At 44.8% G+C, this 19,873-nt stretch overlaps 1 protein-coding gene across 1 annotated transcript in view; it reads right to left on the bottom strand.

Moving 5' to 3' along the window:
- The window catches only part of LOC131744777 (zinc finger protein 256-like), a 69,369-nt gene that overhangs the window by 38,497 nt on the left and 10,999 nt on the right, over nucleotides 1-19,873 (bottom strand). The window lies entirely within an intron of this gene.

Here is a 19,873-nt window from a genome sequence, read left to right as displayed (position 1 = left end):
CCAAGGATCGAACCCATGCCCTGGCAGTGAGAGTGCCAAGTCCTAACCACTGTACCGTCAGGGAATTTTCGCCAATGTGACTTGAGGTTTTCTTAAGAGCAGGAACTGCTCTGGTCCCCTTGATAAAATGGGAGACCCTAACCAAGATCACCAATTCGAGAGGGGAACTTACATTCAGGCCATTTGAGCCACTCCAGGTTTTATTAGATGTCAAGGCAGCACATGATAATGGGCCTTTATTTTAGGCCTTAAAAATAAAACTTTGCTGGGCTTCCCTGGTGGCGCAGTGGTTGAGAGTCCGCCTGCCGATGCAGGGGAGACGGGTTCATGCCCTGGTCCGCGAGGATCCCACATGCCGCGGAGCGGCTGGGCCCGTCAGCCATGGCCGCTGAGCCTGCGCATCCGGGGCCTGTGCTCCGCAATGGGAAAGCACCCAGAGTTGCCTGGCAAATTCAAACAAGATTCAATATTAGCTTAGACCTCCCATGGCTCCCACTGGGGGTGGAAACATCTAATCCCTCTATGAAGGCCTCCCTCCCTGTATGGCTATTTCTTGCCTAAGACTAAGCCACACAGAACTACCTGTCGACGTTGGATGCCCATGGCCCTCTTCCATTTCTGTGCTGCTCTTGCTGTCCCTCAGCAATGACAGCCGTCTCTGTCCATCTAACCCTCATTCAAAGCCCAGTCCCACTTACCAACCACCCCAGTCCTATTAATTATCACAAATGACCATACTTGCCCTGACCATATCCACCAGGCTAATTGAAACATTCCAGGCCCCAGCAAAGTACTCAAAGAATCTTGGTGAGTCCATAGCGTGGTGAATAAGAAATAGCTCTGGTCTGCATGTCATCTTGCCTCAAACATTCCTATGCCTTGACATCTATCTCATATCTACTCTTCTCTTGGAAGCCTTGGCCACTTGCCAGGCTCTCATGTCTGATACACCCTACCTTTATGGCCACATACCTCCCTCAATTGCATTTAAGAAACCCAAAACCATCACTCAGGTATTCAAGCAAGAGAACAAGTGGTCAGTCTCTATCCTCCACTTCCTGCTTCCTGAAGAGCTTTAGAACCGTAACATGAAGATTATACCTCCTGTGACCACAGGTCACTTACTTGGGTCCACATAGTAGCTACCACTTTTTGAATGTCTCCAACTTGAACCCCTCTTTTGATTTCCCAACTTGTGACTCCAGCTGACAATCTGATGCCTCCACTTACTGGTCTCTGAAATACCTCAGACTCTTAACATGGTCAAAACAAAGCTCCTGATACCCCCAGTGATTATTACTCCTACTACCAATTTCCTCATCTCAGTTGGAGCTTCCATCCCTACAGCTGCCAAGACCAAACACCCTGGGGTTATCCCTGAGTTCTCTGTTTCACTCTCTCATCATCCATACTATAAAACCTAGTTGCCCATTTTTAGAACATGCATCCAGACTCCAACCATATCTCGTAAACCACAGCCCTGGCCCATTAACCCTCACCTAGACTATGTCAGTAGCCTCCACCTTGCTCCTCCCTCACTCCCACAGTCTGTTCTCCACTTTACAGTCAGATGGAGCCTTTTTAGACCTTGGTAATATCACCTCCCTCCTCTGATCCAAACCTCCCAATACCTCCAAAATAGATGCCCAATTTCTCAGGCAGTCATCCTATATTCCTTTTCTTTGTTCATACCAGAAAAGGAGACCTGTGGTTCCTTAACACTCCCAGCTCAGTTTTAACACTAAGTATTTGCATATCCTGGTAGCAGCTCCTGGGTTAACCTTCCACACTAGTTTACATTAGTCGCCAGAAATGGGAACACCTGCATATCACCACTGATATAGACTTAGGACCCTGGGCTTGGGGTTTCTCTAGGGTCCCCAGACCCAAGGACTGGGAAAATGGCACATAAGAGTCCCAGGACACCACAAACCAGAAAGCATCTGAGTGAGGGCTGGAGCCAGTAAGGAACTAGGACACCCACTACCATACCAGTTTTGTTTCCATAAGTATTTCTGCAGTCTTCGGACTCTGTGGGAAGAGACAGGCCTTAGAAGAAGGTAATTGTGGGTTAGAAACGTTGAGGCTCATGCCACCCTGTTTCCTTCCTTGCCTGGCCTCGGAGCCAGACGACTTCAGGTTGGTCGTTTGACCCCTGTTCCTCGGTGCTCTGTATCACCCTTTACCAGCAGTATGGCCTTGAACAAAGATTCAACCACCTAGTGCCTCAATATCCTCATCACTCCCCTCAAATCTGTTTTTCCTTTGAAGGGCCTTGGGAAACATTTAAAACGCTAATGTAAATCCTGTTCCCCTTTTGTTCAAAATTCTCCATGCCTTCTTAGGTCCTCACAATAAAGATACAACCCTCAGCCTGACAGTCCGGGTATGACTCCGCTTCACCTTCTTTGTGTCCTGCAGACATCTGATGGACCCCAGGTTTCCCGAATCCTCCCGGCTCAATCCGACCTCCCAGCCTTTGCACCTGCCGGTCCCTCCGCCTGCCACCCTCTCCCACGCACTATCACACTGTCGGAAACTGAGCCCCACCCACGACCGCCTCACCGTCCAGGACACCGCGGCGTGGGCTGCGGGCACATGGGCAGGTGCCCCGCATTCGGGGCTTTAGTGCCTGGTGGGGTGAGGGCCCGAAGGACGACCGTTTACCTGAGGCTGGTGCCTCAGTGCCGCCGCCGCCGCCATAGGACTGTGGGCGGAGAGGCGCCGGGAGCCGCGGGACAAGTGGGACCAGGGCACGGCGGACCCTCTCCCGGCCCTGGCGCGGGGCCCGCGGGCGGCGTCGCCGAGCCTCAGACCCGCCTCTGTGCAGTGGGGACTATGCCTCTACTCGGACCTTCCCGGTTCCGTCACCCCGTTTCTAACGGAGTTAGAAACTCCGTTTTTAACACGGAGCTCCGGAGCTGAACTGACCCAGAGAAGTTGAAATGCTCACCTTGAGGAGGAGGCCAGAAGTCCCGCCCCTACAAGTTGCGCCTCAAACGGAAACTACCTATTTTCTGAGAACTCATTGGTTACTCATACTGCCCTTTTCCGTTGAGCATTCTGGGTAATGTAGTTCACGTAGATGATGCACGAACCTACCAGACTTTCAGGAGAAAAGGCTAAACTCCACAATGAGCGGTGCTGGAAAACAGGAAAACAGTGACTCCAGTTCTAAGGACAGATTTTGTTCTTCATAAAAGGACCATACTAAAATCTGTGGGAATGCTGCTGTTTGTGTTACCAAATGGAACTCAGCCCGCTGGCCAATCTACTGCCACCTGGTTGTGGTTAAGGAAAGAACAACATTTACTGCAGGGCACCAAGGAATGGAGTGGAAGACAGGCCTCAGATCCACTCCCATGCGGTCTTTGAGTTAGGGGTGGTGTTTTTGTTTGTTTGTTTATTTGGCCATGCCACCGGCCTGTGGGATTTTACTTCCCCCACCAAGGATCGAACTGGCACCCCCTGCATTGTTAGCGCACCTGCACTGGAAGTGCAGAGTCTTTACCACTGGACCACCAGGGAAGCCCCTGAGTTAGGGGTATTTTTCTTTCCTTTCTTTTTTTTTTTTTTTTTTTTGTGGTATGCGGGCCTCTCACTGTTGTGGCCTTTCCCGTTGCGGAGCATAGGCTCCAGACGCACAGGCTCAGCAGCCATGGCTCACGAGCCCAGCCACTCCGCGGCATGTGGGATCTTCCCGGACCGGGGCACGAACCCGTGTCCCCTGCATCGGCAGGCGGATTCTCAACCACTGCGCCACCAGGGAAGCCCCAGGGGTATTTTTTAAAGGGGAAGAAGACGAGGCCAGGATTAATCATCTTGTGACACTTCTTAATCGTGGATATGGGAATCAAGATGTCTCCGGTTTATAATTCTCTGGCCACGTGGTCCATGGCTTTGGGGTCTGTTAGCTAATCTTGCTCTAGATAAACAACTTGAGTTTGTATGTTAATGATATCTATAAGAGCATTTTTAGTGCCTACAGTGATGTTATTGACAACAGCAATTTTAATCATCTGATTCTGGTTGATTAGTGTTCAGTTAGCCCAGGATTGAGGCTATAGGGGATAAGAAAGGGAATAAGGTTTTGGATAGAGAGATTAATCATAAACTTTGTAAGGGAACTCCGTTTGAGGGGGACTTAGTTTCATTTGGAGCCATTATTTCAGACTCAGTGAAGCAGCTCAGCATGTTCCCAGAGTCTAAGAATATCATTTGAGATGCTCTCAGTGGTCACAAATCTAAAGGCATGCATCATTCCATACAGTAATTAAGACACAAAATGACTCCACTGGAAGCTGAAGCTAATAAACATTATTGTTTTGTAGTTCAAAGGTATGCACTCTCAAGCTTTAGATTCATTTTTTGTCAGTCCAGGTACATGGACTTGTCCCATGTCAGGGACAAGAGAAAAACAACTCCAGATAGGGCCAGAACATGGAGGATAGAAGAGGGATGTTCACCAGACTGAAGCAGGAGTGGAAAGATGGATCTCCATCAGTGATTCCACTATCAGATGGATATCAGATGATATCATTTCATATCATCAGAAATGATAAAACATTTCTCCTCCATTATAATTAATAATTATATCCAATTATGAAACACTTATCTACTGAATATCTCTTAATCCATATCCTGACACATATTCAACTCCTTCAGGAATCTGAAATCAATCTCAAACAGAGAATAAGGAAACAAATGTGGAATATATAGCAAAACATGCTCTCAACACCTTGTTAAAGAGAAAAACCACAGGCCCAAAATGACATCAGTTGTGCTAAAGACCATAATTTCAAAACTAGACTTATTACTTAACCTAATTGCAGTTTCAACCTTTCTGAGAAACGTAATTATAATCAACCAGTTTGGAATTTCTTGGCCAGCACCAATGAGGTAATCTGTGGGCCCTCTCTATCTTCCCCCTGAGGAAGAAGAGGCAATGAGCATGACAAAACCTGTGCCATTCCTTTCCTCACCAAAGATGTTTCAGCCTTAAAATAATCCTTTTCTTTTTGGCAACATCCTTGCCCCATCCCAATTCTGCCTATAAAAACCTTCCATTTTGTGCAGCTCCTTAGAGCATCCTTCTAGTTGCTAGATAGAATGCTACCCACTACATGAATCACCTAATAAAGCCAATTACATCTTCAAATTTACTCAGCTGACTTTTGTTTAACAACTGAAATATTGGGACTATCTTAAACAGATGATTTCATCTTTTTGCTGGAAAATAATGATTATTTTTCTAGTCATTACTGGGACTGACCTCCACGTGGAATTGAAATTATCTCAGAAAAGCAGCTGTAAAATGCAAATTATAGAAAGCTATTAATAACAATTAAGTAGTGATTCAAAGATGGTAGCAGAAATAGTTCTGGTGAAACATCAGTGAATAGTGAAAAAAGTTAAGATCTCCGAGAAGTTTTAGCAGTGATGTCTGAGAAGATATGGAATTAAGCTCAGTACCCAACAAGAATGGTCACTCTGAAGAATCTGTCTCCAAACTGTGATCCTTCTTCATTCTTGAAAACATTGACCAAATCCCAGTTGGAGGAAGAGTTAAAGAGGACATTCAGAGTAAAGAGGATTGCAAAAATAAATGGAATAGCTCAGGTTTACACTATAGTATTATCCTTTTAGAATTGTGTCTGCATTTATGTGTATCATTCTGTGTGGATCTGTGTTCAGATATTTTCCTATAAAAGTTGTTGGGGGCTTCCCTGGTGGCGCAGTGGTTGAGAGTCCGCCTGCCGATGCAGGGGACACGGGTTCATGCCCCGGTCTGGGAAGATCCCACATGCCGCGCAGCGGCTGGGCCTGTGAGCCATGGCCGCTGATCCTGCGCGTCCGGAGCCTGTGCTCCGCAACGGGAGAGGCCACAACAGTGAGAGGCCTGCGTACCAAAAAAAAAAAAAAAAAAAAAAAAAGTTGTTGGCTCAGGAAAAATAAAGTCATATGTATTTTGTATACAGATCTGTACTTTCCTTTTCTCATTTAGCAATATATCTTAGCTATCCTAAGTCTACTTCCTCATTTCACACTTGATGCCTCCTTGTTGCCACACTTAGTAGACCTCAAATTGCCTATTTTGCATTTCATTGTCTGCATGTTCTGTGGCTGGCTGCTACAGGAGAGCGGGAACCAGGCCAGAACTGATCTCCCCTTGCCCCCTGCAAGGTCCCTCTTCTAGGCTATGGGAAACTCTGTTGAGGCACCTGGCATCATCCTAGGCCAGTTCCTCAGCATTCCTGGTCCCCCAGGCCAAATCCCAGTACAAGGTATTGCTGGTATTAAGTCCAGGGCATAAGGAAGCTGTCCCAAGACCTGGGATCCAGATCCATCCAGTCATGCAGGTTGGGGTTGCATTTGGCCTTCTAGCCCACCATGAAGTCCAGGAGGCAGCAACAAAAGCCCTATCGTCCTGGCTGTGTTCTGTCCTGGACTGGTCTCTGAGGTTGTCCTGACACTGGAGTTGGCACTGATCAGGTGCCACAGAGGGTATCAAACTCTGGAGGAAGGAGTGGAGACTCAGCCTCTGAGGCCAGTGATGAGAATGCCTCTGCTGGAGGAGAAAGCTAGGATTCACTGGCTCTCTGCACCTGACCTCTCATTACAGACCTCAAGGTTACAGCCCTATGCTATCCACCGTTCAAGGCCTGAAATTAGTTGCTTTGGGTATTTGGTCGAATCTGAGTGAATATTGTCCTTATTATCCCTAGGAGATTAAAAAAACTGCAGTCGAGATGCATAAAACATAAATTAATTTATTGGCTACAACAGATTCCTTAGGACATTTGTGCTTTATTTTCTAAGGGACTTGAGAAAATTTCAATTTCCACAAGAAGGATTAGGAAGATACCCATTAGGGAGTGAGAGTGATCATAATACGGTTTGTTAGAATAAGCCATCTCATGATTTCTAGATGACACATTAAAAATCTATATTGATTCAGGGTCACCAGAAATCTTTTTAGAGAGAAGGGAACATAATATTAATAGTCATGAAGATACTATGCACATATAAAATATGTTTTCATACATGGAAACATTTAGAGATTCTTTACATCCCTGCTTACCTTACTATTTTAACTTACATTCTTTTGTTCACATGTTTAAGTGTATTCTTCCTTTAACAAAATGGGGCAGGAAGTTTTTGCTCTTGCATTCTTCAGACATGTTACTAAAATTCTCCTAAGGATCCATTTGAAAATCATCCATCCAAAAGACTAAAATATGCACAGCCAACTATTACTAAAAAGACCCTGCATGTCCATAAAAAATTACAAGTAAAATAGTCTTGCTCTTCACTTCATGTAGAATTAAGCTGTTATAATAGATGTTATGAGGTTCAGTGTTTAGTCAGTGAAAAGAGGCAGAAAAGTACAGACAGGTTATGAGAGGAAAGGTGCAGGAGAGATACTAGGCAGCCTTAAAGCAAGTGGATGAGGTGGGGCCATGCCTCCGGGACCCTCAGAATACATCCCTTCTGCCTCTCTTTGTCAGTATTTCTGTTCCAAATCCAAAAATCTGAGTTGTTTATTGATACAGCATTTATTATTTCATTTTCTGAGATAGGATCTATCCTTCCAAGAATGTGATACTTACCTGGGAAAAGTGGTCACTTCCCAAATTTACATTTGCTGCCAGGATGGTAGCTGCAGTGATAGCATATGTGCAGATGTGGAAAGTGGATGTCTGAATACTGAGGTTAAGGTTTTGGATTCCACAATCACTGTCTTGCTGGGGAGCAATTATCATTTTACCTGTAAGAGCAATGATGTTGTCTGCATGGGGACTAGAGATTATCTCTGGAAAACAAGAGGGGGGTGAGTTTTATACTTTATTTATTTATTTATTGGCTGCACCACATGGCTTGTGGGGTCTTAGTCCCAACCAGGGATTGAAGCAGGGTCCCCTGGCATTGAAAGCACCAAGTCCTAACCATTGGACTGCCACGGGATTCCTGAGTTTTATATTTTAGATTCCACATATAAGTGGTATCATACATATTGTCTTTCTTTGTCTTAGCATAATACCCTCTAAGTCCATCCATATTGTTGCAAATGGCATTATTTCACTTTTTTGTGGCTGAGTAGTATTCCATTGTGTATAAGCACCACACCTTCTTTATCCATTCATCTGTTGATGGACACTTAGGCTGCTTCCATATCTTGGCTATTGTAAATAGTGCTGCAATGAACAAAGGGATGCATGTATCTTTTTGAATGAGTGTCTTCTTTTTTTGGATAAATACCCAGGGGTGGAATTACTGGGTCATCTGGTAGTGCTATTTTTAGTTTTTAGTGGTTTTTTTTTTTTTTGCAGTACACGCGCCTCTCACTGTTGTGGCCTCTCCCGTTGCGGAGCACAGGCTCTGGACGCGCAGGCTCAGCGGTCATGGCTCACGGGCCTAGCCACTCCGCAGCATGTGGGATCTTCCCGGACCAGGGCACGAACCCATGTCCCCTGCATCGGCAGGCGGACTCTCAACCACTGCGCCACCAGGGAAGCCCAACAATTTTTTTTTTTTTAATAACAATTGTTTTTGAGAACTGAAGACTATATCCTCAATGTTTTGTGCTATTCATAATGTAACAGCCATAGACACCGGACACTTTAGTGTAATCTGCTCTATTAACATACTGTTCATCACTTTCTAAAGTCTAAACATCAGTAGAATAAGCCCAGGTTGGTAGTATTTGTCAATATTCCTCATGTAAATACTCCCTCCACGGCCCATCTCAAGCTGTCACAACATCACACAACATGGAATTGGAAAGAGATGTGCAGAAACACAACTTGGTATTCTGTTCCCAACACACCAATTTGGTAGTCACAACCTCAGGAACATACATAATGGTAAAACACAATATAACGATTAGAAACGAGAAATATTGAGAATCACCTGTGCTTTAAAAATAAATTTATTATCAGGAATCTCCTGGCGGTGTAGTGGTTAGGACTCCGCGCTTTCACTGCTGTGGCCCCAGGTTCAATCCCTGGTCAGGGAACTAAGGTTCCCACCAGCTGAGAAGTGTGGCCAAGAAAAAAAAAAAAAAGTATTAAAGTACAGTCAGGGACTTCCCTGGTGGTCAAGTGCTTAGGACTCCGTGCTTTCACTGTGGGGGGTGCAGGTTCTATCACTGGTCAGGGAACTAAGATCCTGCATGCCACGTGGTGAGGACAAAAAAAAGTACAGTCACTTCTCATTATCATGTTAGCTATGTTTTTTAAAACCACCAATATTCATGAAAGTTATGTTCTCAAAAGCAGTCTTTTCGTTGCAGTAATTAAGTGCTTGCAGTACTGATTTCTGCATTGAAAACCATTGCTTTTAGAGGAAATACAGATTTGGGTTCCCAAGAACCTTGGGTCACAGCTTGTTTGCCAACTGATCAATATATAACATTGTTTCATGCGAGTTCCTATCCAAAAACACCTTGCTATGTATTGTTGTCATATGAACATTGAACTCACAGCCAACAGCACTGTAACTCATGACTCAACAAGGCTGATCTAACACCTATTTTCTTTCTAAGGCACATCACAGCCTTGTGCTTAGGTTAGGAACACCACACAGCACATAAACACTACACTCAAGCACAATTTTCAACAGTGAAATCACCTCCAAAAAGCACTAATGTGGTACTAAATAGAGCACAGAAAGATCATTGTTTACAGTATGACAGCTGAAAGGAAAAGGGGACCTTAGCTGTGATAATCGTTACTAATTTTATTCTCTTTAAACTGATGTACACCGTCTTTTTTTTTTTTTTTTTTTACGGTACGCGGGCCTCTCACTGTTGTGGCCTCTCCCGTTGCGGAGCACAGGCTCCGGATGCTCAGGCTCAGCAGCCATGGCTCACGGGCCCAGCGGTTCCGCGGCATGTGGGATCTTCCCAGACTGGGACATGAACCCATGTCCCCTACATCGGCAGGCGGACTCTCAACCACTGCGCCACCAGGTAAGCCTGATGTACACCGTCTTAAATAGATTGTATTCTTTTTTTTTTTTTTTTTAGATTGTATTCTAAGAAGCGTATTTGCTTCTCTGCTAATTAGGAAAACAAGCCTGACTTCTCACAAATGAAGTTCACCATGAAAATACACTCATGAAATTAAAATAATGCTCCACCAACCCAGGGAACTCACGGGGCTTGTTAGGCCTGTTCCCTCTGCTGAAAAGGGAAATTAGTAACGGGGGCGGGGTGTCATTAGAGACTCAGCATCACACAGAGGCTTTCTCTTGACTACAACCAGGAGGAAACAGAAAGGAAAAAGGAAGGGCTTTCTCAGGGTGTTCTAAACAATGTCCAAGGCAACTGTCAAAGGAGTCTGGGGCCATCTATAGAGTTGCCGACCAGGGAGTGGCTGGCAAATGATTACACTGGCCTCCTCCCTGCGAGTGAAGGTTCTAAATACGCCTTGGTTTGTGTGGACTCTGTGTCGGGTTTAACCCAAGCTGCCTCCTGGCGCCAGAGAAACCAGTTGGCCACTAGCAGGGAATTGGAGGGGCTGAGTCACATGCATGCATACTCTCATCCAACAGATGGTAATCGGGGGTCACATCTCAAAGGTCGTGACATGCAAGAATGAGCAAAAGAACTTGGCATTGAGTGGAGGTTCTATCTCTCCTGTAACCCGCAAGCAGCTGGGTTGGTAGAAAGGAAAAATGGAGTATTAAAGCAGCATATTAAATCACTAACAGGTGAGACCACCTGGCTGGGTGAACTAAAGTACTGTCCCAGGCTTTAATACGTTTGAATGGTCAACCAGTAGGGCCTGTTGCCCCATGTGCCAGACTGGGGGTACCTGCCAAGGAGCGGAAGTCGTGGGAAATAGCCACTGTCCCCTACTCTCACCAAGTATCAGTGTGCCCCAGCAAGCCTGGGAAAGGAGTTATCTACTGCGATTTGCAATGGCATGTCCCGCTGGGGTGGGTGAGTTACTTAACACCCCTGGGTGAATGGGAGCTACTATTTTAAGCCTCCACTGGGACCGGGTCATCCTGCTGCAAGCTGGGCCTGTGGAAATGCATAATACCTGGAAGAAATGTGCACCGCTGAGAGAAAGAAGGCAGTGGTCCTGGCGGGGCTTATCCACCCCCAGTCCATCTCCTCACGCCTGCCAGAGCTCCCTCCCTGGGCCAACACATATGGTTCGCACAGCCAGGTCAAATTCCTAAAGCTGCAGCCATGTTACCATTTATCGATCAGGTCCCAAGTGTAATTCTTACAGAAGAGGAAGACGTGGTATCTGGTCAAGGGAATAGCACCAAGTGGAAATTCCTTTATAAAGGGGGCCCACTCACTTGCCGACAAAAAAACATCAATTCAACTGTTGGGTGTGGGAGTGCCTGTACATCCCACCTGCCACAACTAAAGATCCCGCATGCTGCAACTAAGACCCAGCACAGCCAAAAAAAAAAAAAAAAAAAAAAAGATTTCCCAGAATTGAAGCAGAGGACATCTGATGAGACAGCTTTCCCAAGGTATCTGGACTAGGACTGTTAGAAATTTGTCACCAAACCTTTGGTGAGAGCATAATGCTTCATAAGATCTCCAAGGTTTATGATCTTGATAACATATCAACTTTAGATAAAAGTGCCTAAGATTTAAGTGTGACCTTAATAGGTATTTAAACTGTGCAGTTTCCATATGACTTGAGATACTACAGCCAAAAAAGTTCTTTCCTGACACTGAGGGACAAAAAGCCACTGAAACTAGAAAATCTGCTTTTTGTTTGGTGATGCCGTCAAGGATCTTGTTCAAAAGGGTAAATGTACATGAAAAGATTTTAACATCACTATTAGAGAAACATAAATCGAAACTACAATGAGGTACCACCTCACGTCCGTTAGAATGGCCATCATCAAAAAATCTACAAACAATAAATGGTGGAGAGGGTGTGGAGAAAAGGGACCCCACCTACACTATTAGTGGGAATGTAAATTGGTGCAGCCACTGTGGAAAACAGAATGGAGGTTCCTTAAAAAACTAAAAATAGAGCTACCATATTATCCAGCAATCCCACTCCTGAGCATATATCTGGAGTAATTCGAAAGGATACAGCACCCCAATGTTCATAGCAGCACTGTTTACAATAGGCAAGACATGGAAGCAACCTAAATGTCCATCAACACATGAATGGATAAAGAAGATGTGGTACATATATACAATGGAATATTACTCAGCCATAAAAAAGGAATGAAAAAATGCCATTTGAAGCAACATGGATAGACCTAGAGATTGTCATACTGAGTGCAGTAAGTCAGACAGAGAAAGACAAATATCATATGATGTCGCTTATATGTGGGATCTAAGAAAATGGTACAAATGAACCTATTTACAAAACAGAAATTGAGTCACAGAGGTAGAAAACAAACTTATGGTTACCAAAGGGGAAAGGGCTGGGGGGGGGGAGGATAAACTGGGAGATTGGGATTGATGTGTACACACCACTGTATATAAAAGATAACTAATAAGAACCTACTGTATAGCACAGGGAACTCTATTTGGTGCTCTATAATGACCTATATGGGAATGGAGTCTAGAACAGAGTGGTTATATGTATATGTATGGCTGATTCACTTTGCTTTACAGCAGAAACGAACACAACATTGTAAAGCAACTATATTCCAATTAAAAAATTAACTTATAAAAAAAGGGAAATGTAAAACAATAAACAGAAGCCTCAATTAAATACAGTTTGGAGACCAGAAAGGGGAGCTCTCATGCCCTGCAATGTCCAACAGGAAGGAGAAAGACTCCTTTCCTGGCAAAGACTCAGCCAATGAAAAGCCATGGACTCTTTGTTTACTACAGCCCTCCCAACTCCCTTTTCCTCTCTATAAAGGTGTTCCGGGGCTACCCTGGTGGCTCAGTGGCTAAAAATCCGCATGCCAATTCAGGGGACACGGTTCAAGCCCTGGTCCAGGAAGATCCCACATGCTGCAGAGCAACTAAGCCCGTGTGCCACAACTACTGAGCCTGCGCTCTACAGCCCGTGAGCCACAACTACTGAGCCTGGGTGCCACAACCACTGAAGCCTGTGTGCCTAGAGCCCGTGCTCCACAACAAGAGAAGCCACTGCAACGAGAAGCCCGTGCACTGCAGTAGCCCCCACTCGCCGCAACTAGAGAAAGCCCACACACAGCAACAAAGACACAATGCAGCCAAAAATAAATTAAATAATTTAAATTTAAAAAGTGTTCCCCTGCCCTTGCCATACAGGAAATAGCATGTGCCTTGCCATAGTTATGGACCCTGATTTATAACTCTCTGCTGATCCGAAATAAGTCCATCTTTATTTTTTTTAATTTATTTATTTGGCTGTGTCAGGTCTTAGTTGTGGCATGCAGGAGCTTCACTGCAGCATGAGGGCTTCTCTAATTGTGGCGTGTGGGCTCCAGGGTGTGCGGGCTTAGTTGCCCCATGGCATGTGGGATCTTAGTTCCGCAACCAGGATCGAACCTGTGTCCCCTAAATTGGCAGGCAGATTCTTAACCACTGGACCACCAGGGAAGTCCCTAATCCCATCTTTATTGAAAAAATATCTGACAGTCTATTTGTTTCAGGTCAACAATCTTGACATTATCAATGCTGATCCAGAGACCGGTACTTCCGCATACACGACCCATAACAATGGGTAAGAGTATTCTTTTTCTGCCAAACTACACAGGCAGCCTGTCAAACTGACTGCAAGTATCATTTAAACAACAACAATAACAACAACAACATTATTAGAGCCATGGGTGGCTGTGTGCAGAATGGGAGGGGTTTATGTGATTTACCCCAGGTTACGGACATCTGAGCACCCAGGCAGACCTATACTGGAACAGAAAAATCTAAACAGAACCAATCTAATGAGGCCAGGGATAGGGGATGGACATCACTGGAACTGTGCAGTCACTCCATCATATTGAAGTATAGCAACTAGTTTGTCACTGACTTGTTGCACTGGCCAAGTATTCACTGGGTGGCCCTAAATGGGACCTGATGGTTGTGTGGCACTAATCTTTGGCCATGGCTTCCACCTGGGTGGCAGGCCGCTGTACCCTGGGTTTTTCCTGGGCACAGGGGAGAATCCAACCCACAGGAACAGTTGCCAACCTCCCTCTCCACAATTCTAGGTGGATGCATTGTTTCCCACTGGTGTGATCCCCCTCCGTCGGCCTGGAGGGTGTTAAAGCACACATAGCAGCTCTTAGAAAATCCACCCAGGCAGCCTCAAATCACAGCCAACAAAGCCTGTCTTTATTGAAAACTCAAATATCTCTAAACAGAAAAGCTGTCCTCCAAAGTAAGACGGCCGTGGACGTTATTACTACCACTCAAGGAGGCGCGTGCACCATTAACTACAGAATGTGACGTGTTCATACCCCATGAGTTGGCTAACGTCATATTGAAGTCACACAATGACAGAGGTCAACTTTCACGAGTTCTTGATGGAAAAAACTGACACTGAGTTTGGGAACACTGTCAGTCTGTTTCTTCTTGCCTGTGCCTCTATTGCTGCTTAGGTATCTGCCTTCAGCACAGCCAGGTATCTGCCAAATGAGCCACCTCCATGCGACAGAAAGCCATGGCCGACAGATGTGGGCAAGCTGTGGAAGAGGGGAGCTCGGGAGATTGCAGAGCCGGTCACGGGGTGGTGGGTAGAGTGTCGGAGGAGGTCACTGAGAAGACGTGACTGCTGGGTGATGCCCAGGCTGGACCTAGGCAACTGGAGGCTCCTCAGTCACTCTGCTGTCCTTGGAATGTGCATTCACTTGCCTTCTCCACTTCCAGAAGCTGCTTGAAGGATACAGCCTTCAGACAGAAATGTGGTGTTGAGACTATCTAGACAGTGTATGTGCCTGAAACCAGTTAGGGCATCCATACTAACTTTTAAGATTTGATGGGTGGGGACTTCCCTGGTGGTCCAGTGGCTCACACTCTGTGCTCCTAATGCACGGGGCCGGGTTAGATCCCTGGTCAGGGAACTAGATCCCACATGCCACAACTAAGACCAGGCACAGCATGCATGAAAGAAAAAGAAAGGAAGGGAGGAAGGAAGGAAAGGAAGAATAAAAAGAAAGATTTGGTGGGTGTATGGGGAAAACCACACATCTTGTAGCCAAGACAAGACCCAAGACAAGCCTCATAAATTCCCTTGCCCATTAAAACTGCCAGCTACCAATCTCGAGTAGTCTGCCTCTGTTTGGTCTTTTTTTGACCGCATCGCACTGCATGTGGGGTCTTAGTTCCCTGACCAGGAATCAAACCCGTGCGCCCTACAGTGGAAGCACGGAGTCTTAACCACTGGACCTCCAGGGAAGTCCCAGTCTCTTCCTTTTATTGATCCTCACAAAGAACAAGTTAAATGCCATCATTGCCTGCACATCCCTGGCAGGAACTCAACCTGAAGGAGTTCTAACAAGTCACCTAAAGATTTTCTGGTGGGAAACCCACTTGAGACCTCAGTGCCCTGCAGCACTGGCCTCCTGAGGGTGGCTCCACGGCATCAGCTCGGACCGCTAGTCAGGAGGAGCAGGGGGTGGCTGGGCTCGGTGTGTCACCACAGGTGAACCCAACTCACGGGGAATGGGCGCCTTGGCTCTGTAGCTCCTCTGAAGGCCAGGGGACAAGACGTTCCTTATCCCTGTTTACAAAGGGTGGGGGGAGGGGAGAAGGTAGGTGACTCATTTATCTGTGAGTCAAGGCAACGGGATCCAGGATGTGAATCCAACATCTGGGCTACAAACCCAGGTTGCCTGACCCAGGCTTGGACAGTCTAATCCCTGCCCTCCTATTTCCCTCCATACCGGGCTTTGGACACTCCAAGAATGTACTGTTCATCCTGATGTCATTTAGTCTACCTAAGAGTCCTGCTCCAACCCACCAACTCCCATAATGGAGCAGGAAAATGGACAAACACTACAAAGCAAGGTTATTCTTCACTGTCTGGACTTCAGAAACTGATGGACAACATATTAGGGCAGATTAATCTTTTTCTTCTTTTCCCCTTGGCCGCACTGCTTGGCTTGTGGGATCTTAGTTCCCTGACCAGGGATCGAACCCAGGCCCTAGCAGAGTCCTAACCACTAGACCGTCAGGGAATTCCCAGGGCAAATTAATCTTAAAAGTGTATGGTAACATGTGTCCATTACACCGTGCATAACAAAAAACCTGAAAAAACTCAGGACATGTTCTTCCAGTACTGAAAGCATTTCTTCCACAAAACAGTCACTCACATTATTCAACAAGTGAAAATGGATGACACTCCAATACACATCTTTGTTGTTTCAATGTCCTACTTGTTAAGGAAAAAAAAAAAGAAAATAGCCGAAGTTCATAAAATAGAAGATAAAAATGGATATTTTACAAAAGAGAGCAAATGAAAAAAGGCATCAAACATCCAAAAAAATGCTAATCATGAATTCTTACGGAAATACAATGAAAACAACAGTGAGACAGAGTAACAAACTTATTAAAAGGGTTAAAATTAAAAATGACCAACCAAATAAGTATTTGCTAGGATATGGAGAAAATGGAACCCTCACACAGTGCTGATAAAAATGTAAAAAACACAATTATTTAGTCAGAATTTGTTAGTTTCTTCAAAAGCTAAATAGTCACCTACCTCATAATTCAGACACTGAAATCTAATTTTTTGAACAAAAGATAAATGAAACAAAATTCCATATTAAGAACTTTACACAAATGTTTGTACCAGTTTATTTTCTACAGTCAAAATCTGGAAATACCTAAAATATACATAAACAAGTGAGTGGGTAAATAGCAGTATATCTAAAGATAAAAGTACTGAACCAAAAAAGAAGATAAAAGGAAGGGATGAACTACTCACATAATATCTATATAACAAATATAACATCATATAACAAAATAATTACAAAATATAAAAGAAAACAGAAAAAAGAGAATAAACATTTAAGGATTCCATCATATAAATTATAGAAAACGTAAAGGTATCTATTATAATGGAAAATAAATCAATGGTGGCTTGGAGGGCTGTACAGGGCAGGGACACAGAGACTGTAAAAGGACATCAGGCAAATACATGGTGACAGATATGGTCATTACCATGACTGTGATGATGTTTTCACAGGTATCATGTGTATGTCAAAACTTACCAAATACTTCACTTTAAATGTGTACTTTACTACATGTAAATTACACCTAAATAAAGTTTTTTAAAAAACCACTTTAAGATAAACAAAAAATGTATGCCCTACTCTTTTAGAAAATAGATTTGACAACCCTATAATGACTCCACCATCTTTCTGTCATGCTCTCTGGGCGTCAGTCTTGCCTCAGTGGCAGCAAATACTGGCGAGTAATAAAGGACATTTCCACTTCAGTCAACAGGAATGTTGGCTGGCTCACAAGAGGCACATCCCTGGAGTACTTTTCTCTACGTTTCTTTTTTCTGCCTGTGCAGCAACCGCTTTGAGGCGAACACTACAAGGAGATTACAAAAATCCACAAAACTTTCCAATTGTCTTCTCTGACAATTACCTCAGCTACACAAGATAAACATGCCTGGAGGTCCTGAGATTTGTGTACACGCTGATCCTGCACATCGATCATTGTCACAAAGACATCTGCGGATGCACTTTTAGAAGAGGCACATTCCCATGAGCTGGCTGCTGTCTCCTCTGCTCCCTACTAACCCAGTTTCTGTAGCAGTTTCAGTTTCCCCTGACCCCTATAGTCTTACAACCAGTGACTGTAACCCATGGAATAGTGAACATCAGGGCACATACTCTTTGCAAAACCAAGGGAGGAGATTCCTCTCAACAGTGCTGACATCTCTTGTGATAACCCCTGTGAACGGGGGAAAAAATTCATGCTGCTCCAAGAACTTGAGATTGTCACATCTTACGCCTCTTCAGGGTGATGTCTGAGGCTCCTAAAACTCATAGCATCCAGGTTTCAAATGAGGACCAAAAAGCCCTGCCCTCCCTCCTATGACTTCACTGGCACCAATGCAAATTTGGCCAAAAATGGCAAGCCACTTTTTGCCATTGAACTATCCTCCCTGAGGTCCATGCCTGTGGAGCCCAAATCTCCTTATAAAACACCTCTAGCAGTACAAAGAACTCCGAAAACAAAACAGGATTTAAACAGTAAGGCATCCATATTATACAAACCAAAACAATGTGTGGCACACACTTTGGGTTGGTGACTTGCTAGATGAAAAAACTGAGCATGTGAGAACACGTCCCTGGAAAAGGTTGTCCTTCTCTGCACATTGCCAGCTGAATTCATATGAAGTTCTCTGAGCCAACATTTCTTCAGGCTTTTGTACATGTAGTCAGAGAGAGGGGAACACCAACCCCGAAGGGACTGGGCTACTACTCCTGGTTTGCTCCAACTCTTGGTAGAACAGAGGTCAGTTTCCCTGAGCGCACTGGGCTGGTGACTGATGCACACTGTGTGGACCTGCCAGGCGATAGAGGTAAAAGGCCAAAGAAACGGGCAGTGACATAAATCTGGGAAGAGACCTGGAGAGGTTACAAACTGCAATACAGCCACACGTGCTTCCCACATAACTGAAATTTCAGGGGTATCTCCCCCTGTGGACAACTGAATACATGAGATTGAATTCAGATGGGCCACTCCTCAGTTTATTCCAACGTCGTTAACCTGAACAAGAAAATTGCACATTTCCTTGCACATTCAAGGCCTTTCTCCACTGTAAACTCTACCATGCATACTGGGGTGAATTCTTTTGTTTTTTTAATATTTATTTGGCAGTGTTGGGTCTTAGTTGTGGCACACGGGATCTTTGTTGCGGCGCACAGGCTCGAGAGTGTGTGGGATCAGTAGTTGCGGCTCACAGGCTTAGTAGCCCCATGGCATGGGGGAATCTTAGTTCCCTGACAAGGGATGGAGCCCACATCCCCTGCACTAGAAGGTGGATTCTGAACCGAAGGACCAAGAGGGAAGTCCCATGAGGTGAATTCTTTAGGAAACAATTTCCCAAATCTGGGAAAATCCCTGGACAGATTACGAAGTGCAATATAGCCACAAATGCTTCTCACATAACTGAAACGTAAGGGGTATCTCCCCCTGTGGACAACTGGATATATGAGATTGAATTCAGATGGGCGGCTCCTCAGTTTCTTCCATCATTACCCTGAACTAGAAAATTGCACATTACCTTGCATGCTCAAGGCCTTTCTCCAGTGTAAACTCTACCATGTATAATGAGGAAAATTCTTTAGGAAAGAATGTCCCAAATTCCTGGCACGAATAGGGCTTTTCCTGTGAACTCTCTGATATGAATAAAGGGTGGAACTAGAGGTAAAGGATTTCCCACATTCACCAGACACTCGAGGCCTTTCACCTCTGTGAACACTGATGGTGAAGGACTGCAGAGCTCTGGGGAAAAGATTTCCCACATTCACTACCCTCATATGGCCTCGATCCTGTGTGAACTCTCTAATAACAGAAGCCGGACCTAGACAACAAAGACTTCCCACATTCACTGCATTTATAAGGTTTTTTCTCCAGTATGAATTCTACAGTGTTCAATGAGATACGAATTTGCTCTAAAGGACTCCCCTTTCAGTGCATTCATAAGGCCTTTTGTTAGTGTGAATTCTCTGATGTTCATGGAGAATGGAACCACAAATAAAAGATTTCCCACATTCACTACACTCATATGGCCTTGATCCTGTGTGAACTCTGAAGTTAATGGAAACCACACAAACCTAGATGAAAAAGATTTCCCACATTCACTGCACTCATAAGGCTTTTCTCCAGTGTGAACTCTTAAGATGATCATGGAGGCCAGACCTAGTAGTAAAAGATTTCTCACAGTCACTACACTCATAAAGCCTTTCTCCTGTGTGAACTCTC

The sequence above is a fragment of the Kogia breviceps genome, chromosome 18, assembly GCF_026419965.1.
Source record: "Kogia breviceps isolate mKogBre1 chromosome 18, mKogBre1 haplotype 1, whole genome shotgun sequence".
Classification (NCBI taxonomy): Eukaryota; Metazoa; Chordata; class Mammalia; order Artiodactyla; family Physeteridae; genus Kogia; species Kogia breviceps.
The sequence above is the reverse complement of the archived record's forward strand: the minus strand, read 5'-3'. Positions and strand labels throughout refer to the sequence as shown.